The sequence below is a fragment of the Triturus cristatus genome, chromosome 1_2 (assembly GCF_964204655.1).
Source record: "Triturus cristatus chromosome 1_2, aTriCri1.1, whole genome shotgun sequence".
Lineage (NCBI taxonomy): Eukaryota > Metazoa > Chordata > Amphibia > Caudata > Salamandridae > Triturus > Triturus cristatus.
In genome coordinates, this window is record NC_140580.1 from 176287793 (window position 1) to 176305942 (window position 18150).

At 47.9% G+C, this 18150-nt stretch overlaps 1 long non-coding RNA gene across 2 annotated transcripts in view; it reads right to left on the reverse strand.

Annotated features, from left to right (window-relative positions):
• Positions 1 to 3325: 3325 nt before the first annotated feature.
• Positions 3326 to 18150, reverse strand: part of LOC146867027 (uncharacterized) — a 301772-nt gene continuing 286947 nt past the window's right edge. For both annotated transcript variants that reach the window (XR_014961062.1, XR_014961063.1), the window contains exon 2: positions 3326 to 4124. This is a non-coding gene — a long non-coding RNA (uncharacterized LOC146867027). The remainder of the gene's footprint in view (positions 4125 to 18150) is intronic.

Below are 18150 nucleotides of genomic sequence, written 5' to 3' on the forward strand. Positions count from 1 at the left end.
AAAGAGCAAGATAAATATTTAAATACAAAATGTATAAAACAAAAAAAACAGTGCTTATAAAAGAGAGAAAAAGGATCAGACTAAATATATTCCAGTAAAACCAGGATAAAATATGTTAAAACGTTAAGTACACATGGTTACAAATAAATCATATGGCAGACCCTGGATGCAGCGGATAGCCTTCATATGGCTGCTACTTATTTACTTATTGACAGACAAGAAACAGAACAATTTATTCGAGAAACTTCATGCGTGCTTCCTTAGACTGTATGCAAGATGCAGTGCTAAGAGGGACTGAGTGAACATCGAAAAGACAGCCACCAATAGCACCAACCTACTACATCCGGTAGTCAAGACCTGACAACCCTACACTGTAACAAAACACTACTGCAACAATGTCTATGTGTTCTACCAACACCTATAGGTTTCAAAAAGCTTTTTTAAGACTCAATATTTCTGCACAAACAAACATTAAAGAAGGGATACATAATAATTAGGGCTCCCTGTTTTCCGTTTTTACTGATTTTTACAGATAAATACAGACAGAAAACTATTTATATTCCTATCTGTATTTATTTTTAAATACAGATCAATACGGAAAATAGGTCTTCTTGGATGAGTTTTTTCTACTGTCAATCATGAGTGCCAGTTCAGTAGTTGTACCGTTTGGGAAGTAGGGGAGAAGAAAAAAGACAATACATTTTTAATTAAGCTTAATTATGAGCAGTTCTACAGTTATTTATGCTATTCTACAATGCAAGTGTTTTCAGACAACGCTATTGCACTGTATACCGTTGAAACCATTAGGACATTCAAATGAGAGTATACATTTACAATTTAAATAAATGTGGAAAAATACCTATTGCCGCTTCATTTATACATAAAACACAAAATAAAAATGGATAAATACAGAAAAAATTAGCAAAAAATAAATATGGATAAATACAGACGGAAATGTTAAAAAAATAAATACCATAAAACCGGGAGCCCTAATAATAATAATAATAATAAGAAGATTTATAGAATGCATAGCTACGCCAGCTAATGTGTCCCAGCGCTAGGGATCAGTCCTATCGTCCAGAGCATGAATATGGGAACCATTATCTAAGTTAACCTGAAAAACCATGTTTTTAAATTCTTGCGGAAAGCTATTTCAGATTTTTCTTGCCTGAGCCAAAGGGGTAGGGAGTGCCACATCTTGGCCGCCAAGTGGTTGAAGCAGACTAGATACTCATGTGTGATAGCGCACCCTAACAGAGAGTGGTTAACAGAGCAGATGATTTACCTCCAGCAAAGTTCATTTACCATCAAAAACAGCATATCTGACAACACCAATCGGAAACAAACAAGTGCAGAGGAATATCCGGCACCTGGGACAAATGCAAACTCACCGCTGCTGTGCACTGAGCAGCTGAGAGACATAACCACCAGAGAAGGAGGAGAATTCTAAGAAAACAGCCTTGGAATAACAAGTAAGAAGAACAAAAACCCTAACCAAAAAAAATTCACAGGGAATTTGAAAGCACAGAATCATGAGAGGCAAACACCATAGTATATGACGTGGAACATGGATCAATGAACTCCAGTATTAGAATCACACACCCTACAGCATGAGGCAACCACCAGCATGACGTTCTAATACAGAAACAATATTTTAAAAATACAAAGATGACAGAGAATCCCCAAAACAAATGGAATTCTCTCTGAGAAGAATGATAGCTGCCAAAGGGCTCTCTGTTCTGTTTCTACACTTTTCAAGAAGGGCGAGATCTATTCAAGAAGCTAAGTGGGGTCTAAGAAGAATAACAAGAGAGAGAATTAAAAGCTAAAAATATATGCAATGAGAGCTTGCATGAAACAAGAATAATCCTATGCAGGGAGCTCAAGTCTAATTAGTTCGAGCATTGTAAATCTGAAAATGAATTACCAAAACTCACCCAGAGAATGGGTGACTTCAAAACCCAGTTGGGAGAAGAGATGGTATGATAGGAAATAATATCAGTTCACAGAGAAACAGAAGAGCAGGACATTGTGAAGAGCAGGCCAGGACACAGCAGGCCTTGGTTAGTCCACAACATAACAAGCTTTTGAAAACTGTCACAGCACACTATAAACTAAATGTGCTAAGTTCAAACAAGCAATAAAAACAGACGAGCAGCTAAGAAATCACCCCATTAGAAATAGGACGAAGTACAAAACAGAAGTCAATAAATGAAAAAGAAATCACTGGCCTACAGCTCAATAACAGACCGAAAGAGAATAAAAGGAGCTCCGTCAAGCAAATCACTATGAAGGAAAAAATGCTATTAGCGAGGAAATGTAGGGGACAAAACAGGCTACAAATGTTTGCAAAGTGTAGAATCAAAATAAGCAAAACAAGGAGATGAACAGCAAAACCCACAAAAGGCACCTCAAAGAAAGCTATGAGTAGGAAAAAGAGACCTTTATGCAAAACAAGGAGCAGAAGAAACCCAACACATAAACCACTGTACCGTAGAAAGCAAAAGCCAAAACTACAGAAACACGGATGAAAGCTGAAGCGGACCACACAGCACAGAGAGACAGTAACACACAAGATATGCCTGAGAAATTAACTCCTTATACAAGACGAAGAGCAAAAGGCAATGAGATCATAGAGGAAAGCACAACAGAACAACCTGCAGGCACTGTTTAGATTTATGGCGATTATAAATTGAGAAATGATACTACAAGGGCTTCCCGAGGCTGCCAGCAGGAATAATCAGCTGAACAGCTGATATTTTTCCAAATGTATGCCTCAAATGTCAAAGCTGGGGACTACAATCTGGGACATTACCATAGCCTCATAAGAGGCACAAAGAAAGAGGCTGTGTCTGTATGGTATTCAATGGGGACTATATACCATTGATTGGTTTTTCCCAGTGGCCAGGACAAATAAAATGTTTTAAAGTAATTCTGCCTTGCTCGACAGAACCAAGCATTAGTGCAATACAATACCGGCACCAACTCTGTGCAACTACAAACCCGAGAAACATACCAGAGAAAAATGAAACAAACCCATGACACAGCTTAGAAAGAAAGGCCACAGGAACTCTTCCTATTCAAAGAACACAATCCGAACTCAGAGGGGATGTAAAAGCACTCAGTGAATATCAAAGACATCCTTAAAGAAAGCTCCAGCTTAGTGATAGAAACAGCCCCACCGCATAGAGGGAAGCACAAGAAACCACTGAGCATCTGGTTTGGCTCCGACTGCAAAGTTTCTACATTAAACTACTAAAGCTGTCTAAACAAAAACATAGAGTGCCATTGTGAGCGGGTTGGAAGGATGACTCAAGACGCGACGTCTAGTCAGTGAGGGTTTTATTTTTAAATAGTCCCTTTTTTTAGATGCAGCCAGATTGTGATAGACCGGTAGGATTTTGTAGCCTCAACGGGAATACGTCTCTGCCACTTCGCGGTGGTTTCGGTTGCAGCTTCGGACCTCTAGAGGGTTCATCTCCTGGTCAGCTGGGGAAGAGTAGAGGACTCCGGAGTGACGTCAACCCAAAAGAGAGACAGAAGCAGAGGCGAGGGTCAATAAGCAGTCCCTTCTACTTTTCACACAGGGCTCGGGGGGTGAGGACAACACTCTGGTGCTCAAGTGCCAAGAAATACACTACGGCCGGCGTGCAATGGGGAATCAGTGCAAGTGAGGGAGGGGAATGTTAGCTCTCCTATGTACAATCGAGTCGGCGAGCGGCGTTACTTTAGTTCTCCGCCTTCTCCCGCCTCCCGACCCAACCCGTGAAGCGGTCACGTACCTGGGTCAGCCACGCTCCTCCATGGGCGCGGCTCGGCGATACGTGGTTGCGGAGTCCTCCTGTCTCCGGCTTCTCCACCTTCAGCGTACTGCCTCGCTCCTCCTGGCGTCCTCGTTCTCCGTGCTCTCTCTCTCGTTCTCCGTACTCTCTCTCTCGTCCTTCGTTCTCCAGTTCTCCCGCTCCGGTGTTCGTCCACACTCCGAGATGTTCCTCATGCGGTCTTATTGGCTGCTGGACTGTGGCGTCAGCATACGGGGCGGGGTTGTCCGGGAGTATATCCCAGTTAAAGGGGAAGGCGTCTGTTGTTGTATCCTCGATTCTCGAAGCTGTCCACTCGTCTCCCTGCGGAGTATAAAGCATATGGTCTGTGAAATCCCGAGCCTCCCACCACTCAGCCCCTTGTTGAATGTCCTCCCCGCTCTCCTGGTGCCAGCCATATAATGCTGTATGGACAGAATATGAAGACTCCTTAAAGAAATTCGGGGCATTTGTGACAAAAAAGATAATTTCTAGGACATTAAAGAACTTCTAGAAGTAAGAGAAATATTTTCCTGAGTGCTGTAGAGGATGAATGGAGGAATCTGCACAAAACCAAATTAAAAAAGAGCTAGGAATGTGTGGTATAAACACTTCTCAAACCTTTACAAAAACAGCGAAAGTACCAGCTCACTTCAGAAGAGACAGACACTGCTCACATACTAGACAATTCGAAAGCAAAATTGACTTTCAAAATCCCCTCGGCACCCCAATGACAATAACAAAGCTACAAAAGCAAATCATACACATGAAACCAGGCAAAGCAGACAGTGCCCAATACCGAGTAGTGTGTTAAAATACAGCACCCACACTGCAGCCAATAACAGTGGCCTATTTAACATGGCACTTCACCAAAGTGGGTTTCCTGAAAGATAGTCAATAAATGTGTAAATCTCAACGAGAAACAAGAGTTTTGTGCCTTTCTCAGTAAAAGAATCAATACATGTATGGATGGCAAAGTAGCTGATTTCATTTGATTAAATTATTATTAAGTGCACGGCTAGCAAAGAAGGTTTCCTGGCACTAAGGGCCAACTTGAGCAGAGCCAACTGCTAGATAGCAAAACAGATGCATTTTTAATTTTTTCCTCAACAAAGTACGTTCTGTGTTTCTTCAACAGCAGAGGAAGTTGATTCCAAGGTTTGACCCACAGGTTCTACATAGCAGATGCAGGTTTCCCAGCCTCTGTTGGCTCTTTCATCAAAAAACCTTTGACCCCACAAGTTGTGAACCAATGGACTGCTGGGTCACAGTGGTGGCAGCCTGCTACCATGACTGTTTTTTTAATTTTCTAGAAGCCCTGAGAAGGGAAATATTAAAATGTCCCTGACGCACGGGAATCGAACTCCATATGTGCCAGCAATATTTGTCGTTTTATTTTTCAGCAACAACCCCATGCTTTGGGGGCTTGTTGCTAAAATGCAAAACGAAATCCAAGAGCGCCAAAAAGTATGGATGCTCACTCTGCATTCAACAGTGGGATGGAGGCGATAATTTAGGGGTAGGGCTTGAGGAGTGCCGAGATCTAAATGAGCCCATACAGCCCCATGCCTCATTTTCTTTTAATGTTAAATTATGCCAGTCGTACCACCTTTTTGCACTTTGTGGCCTGCACTTTCGCACATTAAATGCTTCCACAACCTCCCAAGTGGTATACGAAGCTGGAAAATGGCCAAACTCTCCCCACTCTGGCATATTAACTTCCAATCACTTATAAAGAACCAGTAAACATTTAGATGATATTCACATAAAGCAAAGCCAGTTGCCATTTTCCTGCTCTCAAGCGTCTTCCCCTTTTTTGCAACAATATGTAAATATACTTTATATTAAATTATTCTTTTTAAATGTGGCATTTTACATGACTTACAAGTAATAGAAATATTTAGAAATTACTCCAAGGGAACGCCTATTTGTTCTGCTTTGTAGTTACACAGAAATCCACTTAGGAGCACAGGGTGACCTTTGTATGCTACTGCTGAAAGATGACAGGCACATGATGGGGTTGAAGAGTGCACCAAGCTTCAGCCAGGACAGGGGGGTATCAGGGGGTTAGCCATAGAGAGGACAGAGTCAGAGGGGATTGAGCTATGCTATGTTTGCAGGGAGCCCCCCATGTTTACATGCTCTTAGCACTAGTGAACTGAGACATCTCAGGGCAGGTTTCCATTAGACAATCAAAAGAGGAGTTTAGAGATGAGGTTAGGAGAAAGGGGAAACTGAGAAATGTTGGAATATCTTCAACATGTAGATTACAAGAGAAGCCGGGTGAGGTACCTATGTTGCCTAAGGAGGTAACCTGGAAAAGAGGCGGTCCCAGGCTCGAGAAGTGGGGCATGCCGTGTGCTTGAGGAAGAGTGAGAGGAACACTATGAGACAGAGAACATTTTTTCAGAGGATTGAGGACCATGCTGGTAATGACAAGTATGGCCAATGCTGAGAAAAGCTGGTGAGAAGCAGATCCGAAACATGCTGTGCGGAGGTCTTTAGAGGTCTTTACATTTATCAAATAACAAAGAGCTGTTGAGGTGGAATGGTGACATATCGGAAAGGATTATTAAGAATGTGCACCAAGAGATAGGATGTAAGACAGACGAACATGAGGCATTCATGATTTTTGGAAAAAAGGAAGGTTGAAAGACGCAGAAGTTTTTGGAGAGGTCCAAATGTTTTTTTAATAGTGGCAAGACAATAGGGTATGCACCAGAAAACATGGTGTGACTGAACAGAGTAGAGAGGCTTTAGAGGACTGTGGCGGAGACAGATGTCCGTATTTTGGGCAGTGAAATAGTCTGAGGATGCTCAAAACAGGATGACAGTCTTACTTATGAGAATTATCCTTGCTGGTCGTGAGGCAACGATGGAAGCAATTTGGGCAGAACATGTGGGTGCAGCTTGAGATGTGGGGAGTATAATAGATGGGGTGTAGGACGTAAAAAACAGCACAGACTGAATGGCATAGATTTTGGTAGAGTGGTAGGTGGTAATGTCTGTTATGAGGGACCATGATTGAGTAATGGTTGTTCAGGGAGGGGAGCGCCGGGGGATGATCATGTAGGCTAGGAGTTGAGGTGGAAGCATTGGTAAAGCAAACACAAGGAGATGATGGACGGAGCGCTGAAACTTTTCAGACTCTCGACCACAGTCACAAATCTGGGTTTCTTCCATCATCGTTCTTTAGCTCACTTCGCCACCCCAGTTCAGATCCAGCCATATGCAAATCAGTCTTGACCCTGTTCCTCGTGGGAACAGTCCGGCCGGGATTGCCAAGCCAGGCCTTACCTGGACCGGAAACCAGCATTGTGGGACCGGTTTTGGAGTTTCACCCCTCATCAGTCAGGCTAGCTTGAATCCAGTGACAAAGTCAGCAAGGCAACCACGTCTGGGCATACCCTGCCAACTTAGGGCGAACAAAGCAAACACAAGGAAATAATGGACGGGCGCTGAAACTTTTCAGACAGTCACCCTCAGTCACAGATCTGGGTTGAATCCATCATCGTTCTTTAGCTCACTTCACCACCCCAGTTCAGACACACCTATTTGCAAATCAGTCTTGACCCTGTTCCTCATTGCAACAGTCCAGCCCGAACTGCCAAACCAGGCCTTCCCTGGACCGGAAACCAGCATTGTGGGACCGGTTTCGTGGTTTCACCCCTCATCGGTTAGGCTAGCTTGAATCCAGTGACAAAGTGACCAAGTCACCCACATCTGGGCATACTCTGCCAACTTAGGGCAAACAAATAAAATAATAATAATAATAATCACATTTATAAAGTGCCTGTTTACACTAGGCTAGTGTGTCCCTGCGCTGCGGTACCAGCTACACTCGGCATCAAAAGAGGGGAGCTAAGAATCAGGACATAGCAAGGGGGTCTACACAGAAGGGAAGAGGTATGTTTTCAATCTTTTCCGAAAGGTAATCTCAGAACCCTCCAGCCGGAGGCTCTGAGGGAGTTTATTCCACTGCCGTGCTGCCAAGTAGCGGAGGGAGCGGCCACCCATCCTTGCTCTCTGATGGTAGGGACACACACCTGCCCCGTCCCGCTAGATCTTAGTTGCCGGGTCGGTGAGTAGGGGGTTATTAAGTCATGCAGGTAGGAGGGGCCCTTCCTTTGTATGATCCAGTGGCTAACGCACAGAGCCTTGAACCAAACTCTCTCCCTAATTGGAAGCCAATGTAGGGAGGCTAAGGCCCTCTTAGCAGAGGCTCTCTTATGAAGCATTAGAACTAGTCACGCTGCTGTGTTCTGGATACACTGGAGTCTCTGCATACATTTAGCAGTTGCACCCAGGTACAGTATGTTCCCATAATCCAGACGCGATGTCACCAGAGCATGCACTATAGTTTTCCTGGCTGCAGTAGGCAACACATCTATGGTTTTCCGAAGACCATGTAGGACTCCAAAACAGGCGCCTGCCACCCGCCTGGTATGGTGCTCAAAGGAGAGCTTGGTGTCCAACCATACCCCAAGGTTCTTAGCCTGTTCACAAGGCGTGGGGGTGGGACCCAAAGTCTGGGGCCACCATGCCGATGACCACACTGATGGAGCTTTCCCTATCACAAGCACCTCGGTCTTGTTGCCATTCAATTTCAGGCAATTATTTGCCATCCAAGAAGCCAGTTCTTGCAGGCAGGACACAAAATTGAAGGCTGCCTTATCCTGTGCCTGTGTAAGGGAAATCACCAGTTGAGTATCATCGGCATAGGACACAACATTGATCCCGAATGTATCCGTGATCTTCGCTAAGGGGGTGACGTAAAGATTAAACAGGGTCGGACTCAGGGTAGACCCCTGAGGCACCCCCTGTTTCAGCTTTATGTCTTTAGAGTAGTGTGATCCCTGCACCACTTGAAAGCTGCGCTCAGACAGGAAGGAAACACAAGGAGATGATGGCTGGAGCGCTGAAACTTTTCATAGACTCGCCCGCAGTCAGAGATATGGGTTTAATACATCATCGTTTTTTAACTCACTTCGCCACCCCAGTTCAGACCTAGCCATATACAAATCAGTCTTGACCATGTTCTTCGTGGGAACAGTCTAGCCCGAACTGCCAAGCCAGGTCTTCCCTGGACTGGAAACAAGCATCCTGGGACCAGTTTTGTGGTTTCCCTCCTCAGCAGCCAGGTTAGCTTGAATCCAGTGGCAAAGTGAACAAGGGACCCACGTCTTGGCATACCCTTCCAACGTAGGGCGAACAAAGCAAACGCAAGGAGGTGATGGATGGAGCGCTGAAACTTTTCAGTCACTTTTGACACATTTGACAACGTTGCCATCACCCAGGTAAAATTCCAGATTGGTCACACCGCAACCTGATATTAAATCCAGGTACAGGGATAAGAGTAGGTCCACTAGGCAGGAAAGATTATCTCACCAAACTCTAAAAACATTTGTGAGAAGGTGTATCTGTAACAGCTTTGAAATCACTCCACGCAGAAGACTTTAAAGCAAGTTCAGCAAACTAACTGGTGGATATCTATTGTCAGGTGAAACAAAAGACCTGTCATAAGGCAGACACAATAGAGGTAGGAAAACTAAAGCATGATTTACACAAACTGAAAAAGCAGGTTATGGAGAGCAGCTTAGGTTTAATAGAGTCAAGTACAAAATCAAGCACAGCCATAGAATAAACGCAATAACTTGTTTTTACATAGTACTTCTTGCTGCACTTCTGCCATTTCTGTAAACAACAGTTGTTGCTATTAACCTTGTTAATGTTAGTCAATTTACAGACCTCAAAAGGACGAGAGGCTGAGTCAGTCTTGTGAACTCATGACCTGCACTTGCTTCCATGACTCCCAACTCATCCTGCTCTTGACTCCTTCTAGTTTCGGGAGCGAGTGCCACTGTGTTTTCGCAGGGAGTCTAGCGTAACCTCTCCTGTAACCATTACCGTGTTTGTTTTGTGGTTGTCCACAGCCCTCCACGTGTGTCATGGAAGTTATCAAGGTAGATCTGATGCAGGAGGAGCACCAGGAAGTATTAGGGTCTGATCCCCTTGCTTTCCCTTTGAATGTTTCTCTTGCAGTTTCGTAACTGCAGCACTATCGTTTCCGCCTTCTCACACTCACACGACTGCTTGCACCATACACCTAAAGCACCAAGGATCTCACAAGCAGACATCAGATACCTGTGAAATGGGTTGGATCAAACAAATGAGGGGACCCCCAAGGCTCTGCTCTAGCTTTTAGGTCTCGCCTGACCCAGCGCATGCGCTGGTCTGGCGAGACTTATTGAGAGGGCTCCAAAAAGTGCTACCAGGCCAGCCTAGAGCTACAGTGCATGTACGCGGGCGCGCGCGCCGCGCTTTACCGCGATTATTTTCACTTTCGTGGCCGCACGGCCGCTTTGATGTTTGATCGTGATCGTGATCGCGATCACTTTCACTTTCACGGCCGCACGGCCGCTTTGCATAGCCAATAGGTCTCGCTTTTGGGACCTTATAAGTATTTAGTTATGCAACTGTTGCATGGCTAAACACTTATAAGGTCCCAAAGGCGAGACCTATTGGCTATGCCAATGCTTGTTTACAATGTTCTTTAGCCAATATTATCCCATAATATAAAGTTACAAAAAATACAACAATCAAGTCACACTGATTGCCTCAACGAGAGCTGCCTCTGGTAAAATGGAGTAAAACTGAAACAGGACTTACAGCTGCTACCCTGCGCATGGGGACCATGCGTGTGTGCCAACAATCAGCCCCTGTTAGCAATGCCAGAAACACCAGCACAATATTCGACTCATTTTATTGTTTCAAACCTAAATGATTGCAGCTTCCAACAAAGCCCATTACCAAAACTCCTTATCACCAACCAGACAACAGAACTCCTATGCACTGCATTGTTCTACAAGGTGGAGCACTACAACACCCTGTCTATTCCTTTAGCAACGAAAGCAATTATGGTACAATGCAAGGTATCAGAGTTATCCTGTGCATTAAAAGGAGACCCAAGTGGAATCTGCCCTAAAATCCTACCGTGCCCTGAGCACATGCCTCATACCCACAGCATTCACGGTAAGTGACCTTATATATCTAGAAACTAGTCTCTAAGGGCAAGGTCATTACAGCCTCGAAATACCAGAAAATGACGCTGCTCCAGGGCAACAAAGAGTGAGACGTTTTAATGCATCAGCATAGGGGGCAATTGTACAGGATCTGTACCTTTACAAGGTACCCCTGGGAAAGTGGACTTGCTTTCTTTCTACCTCACATTTGCCCATTTCTATACCTCCAAGATCTTTATGTCGGCTTCTATCTCTTTGTCCAGTGTCATTTTAAGAACCTATAGTAAGACATATTTCAGCTATTTTTGCACGTACCCCATTTCTGAAAGTTTGTTTGCCATCCTGCGGGCTTCAATTGGCAGAAATGGGTAATAAAATTGAAAATTGTTACAAACAAGGGGCCCTAAAATATTTCGAACCCGGGGTCCAAGAAACCTAAAGATGGCATTGCAGGGCAAGATACCAGATGCCTGTGATAGAGTCGGTGTACAACTGAGGTATCACTAGACCACTGCCACACTTTCAAAAACGGCTAAAAAAAGTCTCTTTCTTCCTTGAACGAAAAACATGCTCACCTCTCCAGCGTACCTTCACATAGATTCCGACCAGGGGCGTAAGACAGGCCCCTGCAATCCCTGTCCCTGGCCCCTCCTCGCGTGCTGGAGGGGGCCTCATCGTTTTGCGTTATGCCATTGCTTCCGACATACCAGTAATGTATGACTTAACTTTCATATCGTTTCATATGCAGCCTTAACAGTGTAGCGGTCTAGTTGTCGGCATGCAGCGTAAGGCTGCAGGAAGCACTATCACACTTTGTATCACTCTCTGGCCAGGCGTGGCCAGAGAGACTATAAATAAACGGGCGGAGGTCGCACGGGATTTCCGGCCCAGACCCTGACTGCGTGTGTGGTGTCCGTTCATTCTGTCGTGCCATGATGCCACGTGGTCCCTAATGAGCATGCCTGAGTCAAAACCTCACACTGGCGACGAGGGTGGGCACTACCTGTTCGGCGCTTGAACGCGCATGTGTCCCGCTGGCAGAGGGATCTGGCTGCTGCAGCGCTCCCGGCTTTGACCTGCGTAGCTGCCCTGGACCTCCGGACTGCCTGCCTAATGAGGTACTGGGCCCGTATGCCGCTGGAGCATTCCCGCGTCATTCCCTCTGAAGTTTGCAGCGCGAGTCACGCGCGATGAGGGAGCCGCCCATCCGACGATGAGACGGCCTGGTAGTGCACGTGCTGAGGCCTGCTCACGCACACGGAGCCTTCCGCCGGAGCTGCTCTACGCGCGCTGCGCGTGTCTGCCCCTGACCTACTGGGTGGGCGTGTGCATTCCCTGAGCGTGACTGTGAGGAGCCGAGAGCCTCGTGGAGAGAAGCAGCATTACCTCCCTCATCAAGCCTTGGCACCGACAACTACATGTACTGCAGGAAAAAGTATGCCGACTGTCTGTCTTCATCAAGCATTGGCACAAGCAAAGGGTGGTGACATGGATACGGTGACCGTTGGGTTCCCAGCATCGGCCTTGGCCTAGGCGACGCGGCCAGCCCGGCGAGGTGGTTCGGTGCACTGGTGATCACAGGTGAGGCTGGTTGTGCAGTGTCTCGCCGCAGCGCAGCACGTGTTGACGACTCCTAGGTCTCGCTGATCCACAACCACGATGGTAGACCAAGCGGCAAGTACAAGCAGGCAATCGGTGGCGCCTGCGCCCGTGGTGACGCCGGTGCACACCCAAGTAAGCGCCCTGCCTCCTTTCAGCGAATTGATCGACCCTGCAACGGCGTCCCCGAGATGGAAGGTATGGTTGGGTCGCCTTGACAACTACTTCATCGCCACGAGAGAAACAGATGACAAGGTGAAGCGTTCACTATTGCTAGAAACTAGTCTCTAAGGGCAAGGTCATTACAGCCTCGAAATACCAGAAAATGACGCTGCTCCAGGGCAACAAAGAGTGAGACGTTTTAATGCATCAGCATAGGGGGCAATTGTACAGGATCTGTACCTTTACAAGGTACCCCTGGGAAAGTGGACTTGCTTTCTTTCTACCTCACATTTGCCCATTTCTATACCTCCAAGATCTTTATGTCGGCTTCTATCTCTTTGTCCAGTGTCATTTTAAGAACCTATAGTAAGACATATTTCAGCTATTTTTGCACGTACCCCATTTCTGAAAGTTTGTTTGCCATCCTGCGGGCTTCAATTGGCAGAAATGGGTAATAAAATTGAAAATTGTTACAAACAAGGGGCCCTAAAATATTTCGAACCCGGGGTCCAAGAAACCTAAAGATGGCATTGCAGGGCAAGATACCAGATGCCTGTGATAGAGTCGGTGTACAACTGAGGTATCACTAGACCACTGCCACACTTTCAAAAACGGCTAAAAAAAGTCTCTTTCTTCCTTGAACGAAAAACATGCTCACCTCTCCAGCGTACCTTCACATAGATTCCGACCAGGGGCGTAAGACAGGCCCCTGCAATCCCTGTCCCTGGCCCCTCCTCGCGTGCTGGAGGGGGCCTCATCGTTTTGCGTTATGCCATTGCTTCCGACATACCAGTAATGTATGACTTAACTTTCATATCGTTTCATATGCAGCCTTAACAGTGTAGCGGTCTAGTTGTCGGCATGCAGCGTAAGGCTGCAGGAAGCACTATCACACTTTGTATCACTCTCTGGCCAGGCGTGGCCAGAGAGACTATAAATAAACGGGCGGAGGTCGCACGGGATTTCCGGCCCAGACCCTGACTGCGTGTGTGGTGTCCGTTCATTCTGTCGTGCCATGATGCCACGTGGTCCCTAATGAGCATGCCTGAGTCAAAACCTCACACTGGCGACGAGGGTGGGCACTACCTGTTCGGCGCTTGAACGCGCATGTGTCCCGCTGGCAGAGGGATCTGGCTGCTGCAGCGCTCCCGGCTTTGACCTGCGTAGCTGCCCTGGACCTCCGGACTGCCTGCCTAATGAGGTACTGGGCCCGTATGCCGCTGGAGCATTCCCGCGTCATTCCCTCTGAAGTTTGCAGCGCGAGTCACGCGCGATGAGGGAGCCGCCCATCCGACGATGAGACGGCCTGGTAGTGCACGTGCTGAGGCCTGCTCACGCACACGGAGCCTTCCGCCGGAGCTGCTCTACGCGCGCTGCGCGTGTCTGCCCCTGACCTACTGGGTGGGCGTGTGCATTCCCTGAGCGTGACTGTGAGGAGCCGAGAGCCTCGTGGAGAGAAGCAGCATTACCTCCCTCATCAAGCCTTGGCACCGACAACTACATGTACTGCAGGAAAAAGTATGCCGACTGTCTGTCTTCATCAAGCATTGGCACAAGCAAAGGGTGGTGACATGGATACGGTGACCGTTGGGTTCCCAGCATCGGCCTTGGCCTAGGCGACGCGGCCAGCCCGGCGAGGTGGTTCGGTGCACTGGTGATCACAGGTGAGGCTGGTTGTGCAGTGTCTCGCCGCAGCGCAGCACGTGTTGACGACTCCTAGGTCTCGCTGATCCACAACCACGATGGTAGACCAAGCGGCAAGTACAAGCAGGCAATCGGTGGCGCCTGCGCCCGTGGTGACGCCGGTGCACACCCAAGTAAGCGCCCTGCCTCCTTTCAGCGAATTGATCGACCCTGCAACGGCGTCCCCGAGATGGAAGGTATGGTTGGGTCGCCTTGACAACTACTTCATCGCCACGAGAGAAACAGATGACAAGGTGAAGCGTTCACTATTGCTGCATTTTGCGGGGGACGAAATCTATAAACTGTTCGCGCATTTACCGAATACAGGACCAGCAACCGACTATGATGCGGCGGTCAGGGCCTTAAACGCACATTTTGATCCCCAGCTAAAACCCGACTACGAGAGGTTCAAGCTGCGACAAGCATAGCAGCGGGAAGGGGAGTCGATGGACGCTTTTCACGCCCGCCTGAGAGAGTTAACGAGCACATGCACTGAGGACGACCCAGTAAAGGAAGCCCGAGCGCAACTAATCCAAGGGTGTCGCAACAAAACATTGAGGACACTCATTCTACGTCAACCACGCATTGCGCTGGAGGACATTCTCATCCTGGCCAGGTCGCACGAGCTGTCGGATGTGCGAGCGTCTGCGATGGAGGCGGCTCTCCACACCGCTGCGGAACCGACGATCACTGTGAAGACGGAGAGAGCGGACGCACTTCGCACGGTAGCACGAGGCACTCGAGGGAGGTGGCCCTCCCGAACACCCAGGAAACCCCAGTGTGGCTACTGCGGAAAAGAAGAACATCCTCCGGACAGCTGCCCAGCAAGGGGAAAATCGTGCACAAAGTGCGGCACCTTCAATCATTTTGCGAGCGTATGCAGAGGAGGCCCACGTCTGCGAGGCTCCACAGGGAGAAAGACGCCGTACAAACAAGTGAAACAGCTACACCTAGAAGAAACGTCACAGGGAATGGCCCAACGAGCCGGAGCAGGACACCCTCGCTATGGCGAAGCATCCTCGTCCGAGGAGGATGAAGAAGAATGCCACTTTGTGTCGTTTGTGTGCGACCTAAAGAGACAACGCCGTCCTCAACCAACGTGCAGAGTCTCGATTGCAGGGACCCGAGTCACCGCACTAATAGACACTGGAGCCTCTGTGAACGTTATGGGATCTCAACATTACAGAGCGCTCAAGACAAAACCCCCGCTGATGCCCTCCAAAGTACGAATCCTCACGTATGGGAGCCAGGTACCACTACCACTGAAGGGGAAAATAACAGTAGCCGTGCAGGCAGAAGACCAAGAGGTCACCACCACATTCCAAGTAGTGGACAAAGAAGCAGACATTCTAATTGGAAGCCACACGGCAGAAGACTTGTCACTAGTCACGTTTGCCAATGCAGTCAAGACGACACAAATGGACGACATCCGAACACAATTTCCACAATTGTTTCAAGGTCTAGGTACGATCAAAAGGCCTCCGGTCAAATTACACATTGATACGGCGATAAAACCAATAGCCTTACGTCACAGAAGAATACCGTTTCACCTGCGCCCACTGGTCGAGCAGGTACTGACAAAACTGGAACAGCAAGGGGTAATTGAGAAAGTGTCCGGCCCGACTCCGTGGGTGTCCCCAATGGTGATCGCAGAGAAACCTCGCCAACCAGGGAAGATCCGCATATGCATCGATATGCGAATGCCTAATCGAGCTATCAAACGAGAAAGACACTTGACACCCACCGTTGATGACATTCTAGCTGATCTTAATGGTGCGCAATGGTTTTCTAAATTAGATTTAAATGCTGGGTACCATCAACTAAAGTTGGACAAGGACAGTAGGTACATAACCACATTCTCAACCCATCTAGGACTACGAAGATATCGCAGGCTGAACTTCGGAATATCATCTGCCGCGGAAATATTCCAAAATGCAGTAAAAGAAGTGCTAACGGGGCTTCAAGGAGTCATGAATGTGAGTGATGACATTCTGATACATTCAGCCACACTTGAAGAGCACCACCGCCGGCTAAGAGCAACGTTGAAGCGGCTGGCAGAACATGGAGTAACGTTACACAAGGAGAAATGCCAATTTTTCCAGAGGTCCATTGAATTCTTCGGATACGTGTTTGGCCCTGAAGGAGTGAAAGTTGACCCCAAGAAGTCGGAAGCAATACAGCTGGCGCCAGCGCCAAACACTGCATCAGAAGTACGGAGTTTCATGGGCATGGCGATGTACTGTGGACGGTTCATCCCGAACCTAGCGACCATAGCCGAACCGCTGCGCCAACAGACGAAGAAAGATGCTGGATGGCAATGGTCTGAGCGAGAAGAAAACGCCTTCCAGAGGATCAAGACGGCGTTGCTGGCCAGCACAACGATGGCGTATTTTGACACCAATCGACAGACCGAGCTGATCGTAGACGCTAGCCCGGTAGGACTGGGCGCAGTCCTGACCCAAGAGGCTGAACCAGGCACATGGGTGCCGTTGGCCTTTGCCAGCAAAGCTCTAACAGCAACCGAAGCTAGATACTCACAAATCGAGAGGGAAGCCCTCGCGATCAAGTGGGCGTGCGATCACTTTCATTTGTACGTCAGCGGGCACCCGTTCCGAGTGGTCACTGACCACCAACCGCTACAAACAGTAACTTATAATGTGAGAAGGACTTATAGCGCTCGACGAGACGGTGGCGGGGAGGCGCTAAAAACGCTGCAAACCAATGAAGGCCGTGCAGAAGAAGGCTCTTGTATTCGAGTCATTATAATGAATGTGTCCTTGTTTAACGTAACTGGTGCTCGTGTAAAGCGCTCCGACACCTTCGTGTCGAGGTCGCGCTATGTAAAAATCTTTAAAAAACACAACAACACACATTTGGAAATTTCGCAGCGTAATCTCCTGATATACTCTATACCCGTTGAAAGCAGTCCACAAAGCACTGCATCTCGGCACCGGAATTTTCCCGGGGGGGATATCCCCACTCCCCACTGCACCCGGGACAACTCTTCTGGAGGCGAAGAAGGCGCGATGCTCTAGCCCGATGCTGGCGCCGGCAGCTCGTAATGTGACTTCAGGCTGACCCTGGAATCACGAGCTGGGCTGCAGGATAGCAGAGCACAAACACGGGCCAAGGAATCAAAACCACATGCTGAGAAACCACTCCAATTAACGTCTTAAGCTGTGCAGTTTTACGAAGTCAGCGTGCGTAGCATGCGTTCCAGTCCGTGCGTCCGATGCTTGCGGCAGTGCGTCGTCGCTGCACGCACAGACAAAGCAGGGCACGACATGTAGGCATTTCTCTAGTCGGGTCAAACGCGACCCTGCACTTGAAGAAAAAAAAACACGCTTTGTGGCGCAGCTCCGCATTAAACAATCTGCACTGTTTGAAGGAAGGGTCCTCGTGGGAGGCAAACAACTTCACAATCATTTTAATCATCTCCCGAGGAGGCCTATAATTTCCAAGCCTCTCTCCTCACGGCTGCTCTCAGCCCCCCGCTGATTGGCTCTTGGATGAGTCAGGGGCCACCAGGGAGAGAGGACAGAGAGGTTCTGGCACAACTGATCATTTCTTTGGCAGGTTAACACTCATTTGGCAAAAACACGACGCCCCCTCTCGCTCCTCAGAGGGCACCGAGGCACGGCTGCTTGAGTCCTTGACACACACTGGAAACTTTCTGTTGGGCTCCTTCCGGCGCTGGTGACTTTTATGAAACTGTTCAACGTAAACCCTTTTGTAGCTTGAGGGTAGAAATGGAACACCTTTGATGGATGAAGGTCAGACTCTGGATTCGTTTCAATAACTTAGCAAACATGTGCAGCACGTTCGACCCCAGAGATGGACATGCGCGCGAGCACGCGCCCGACCACTGCAAATGGCTCTTGGCG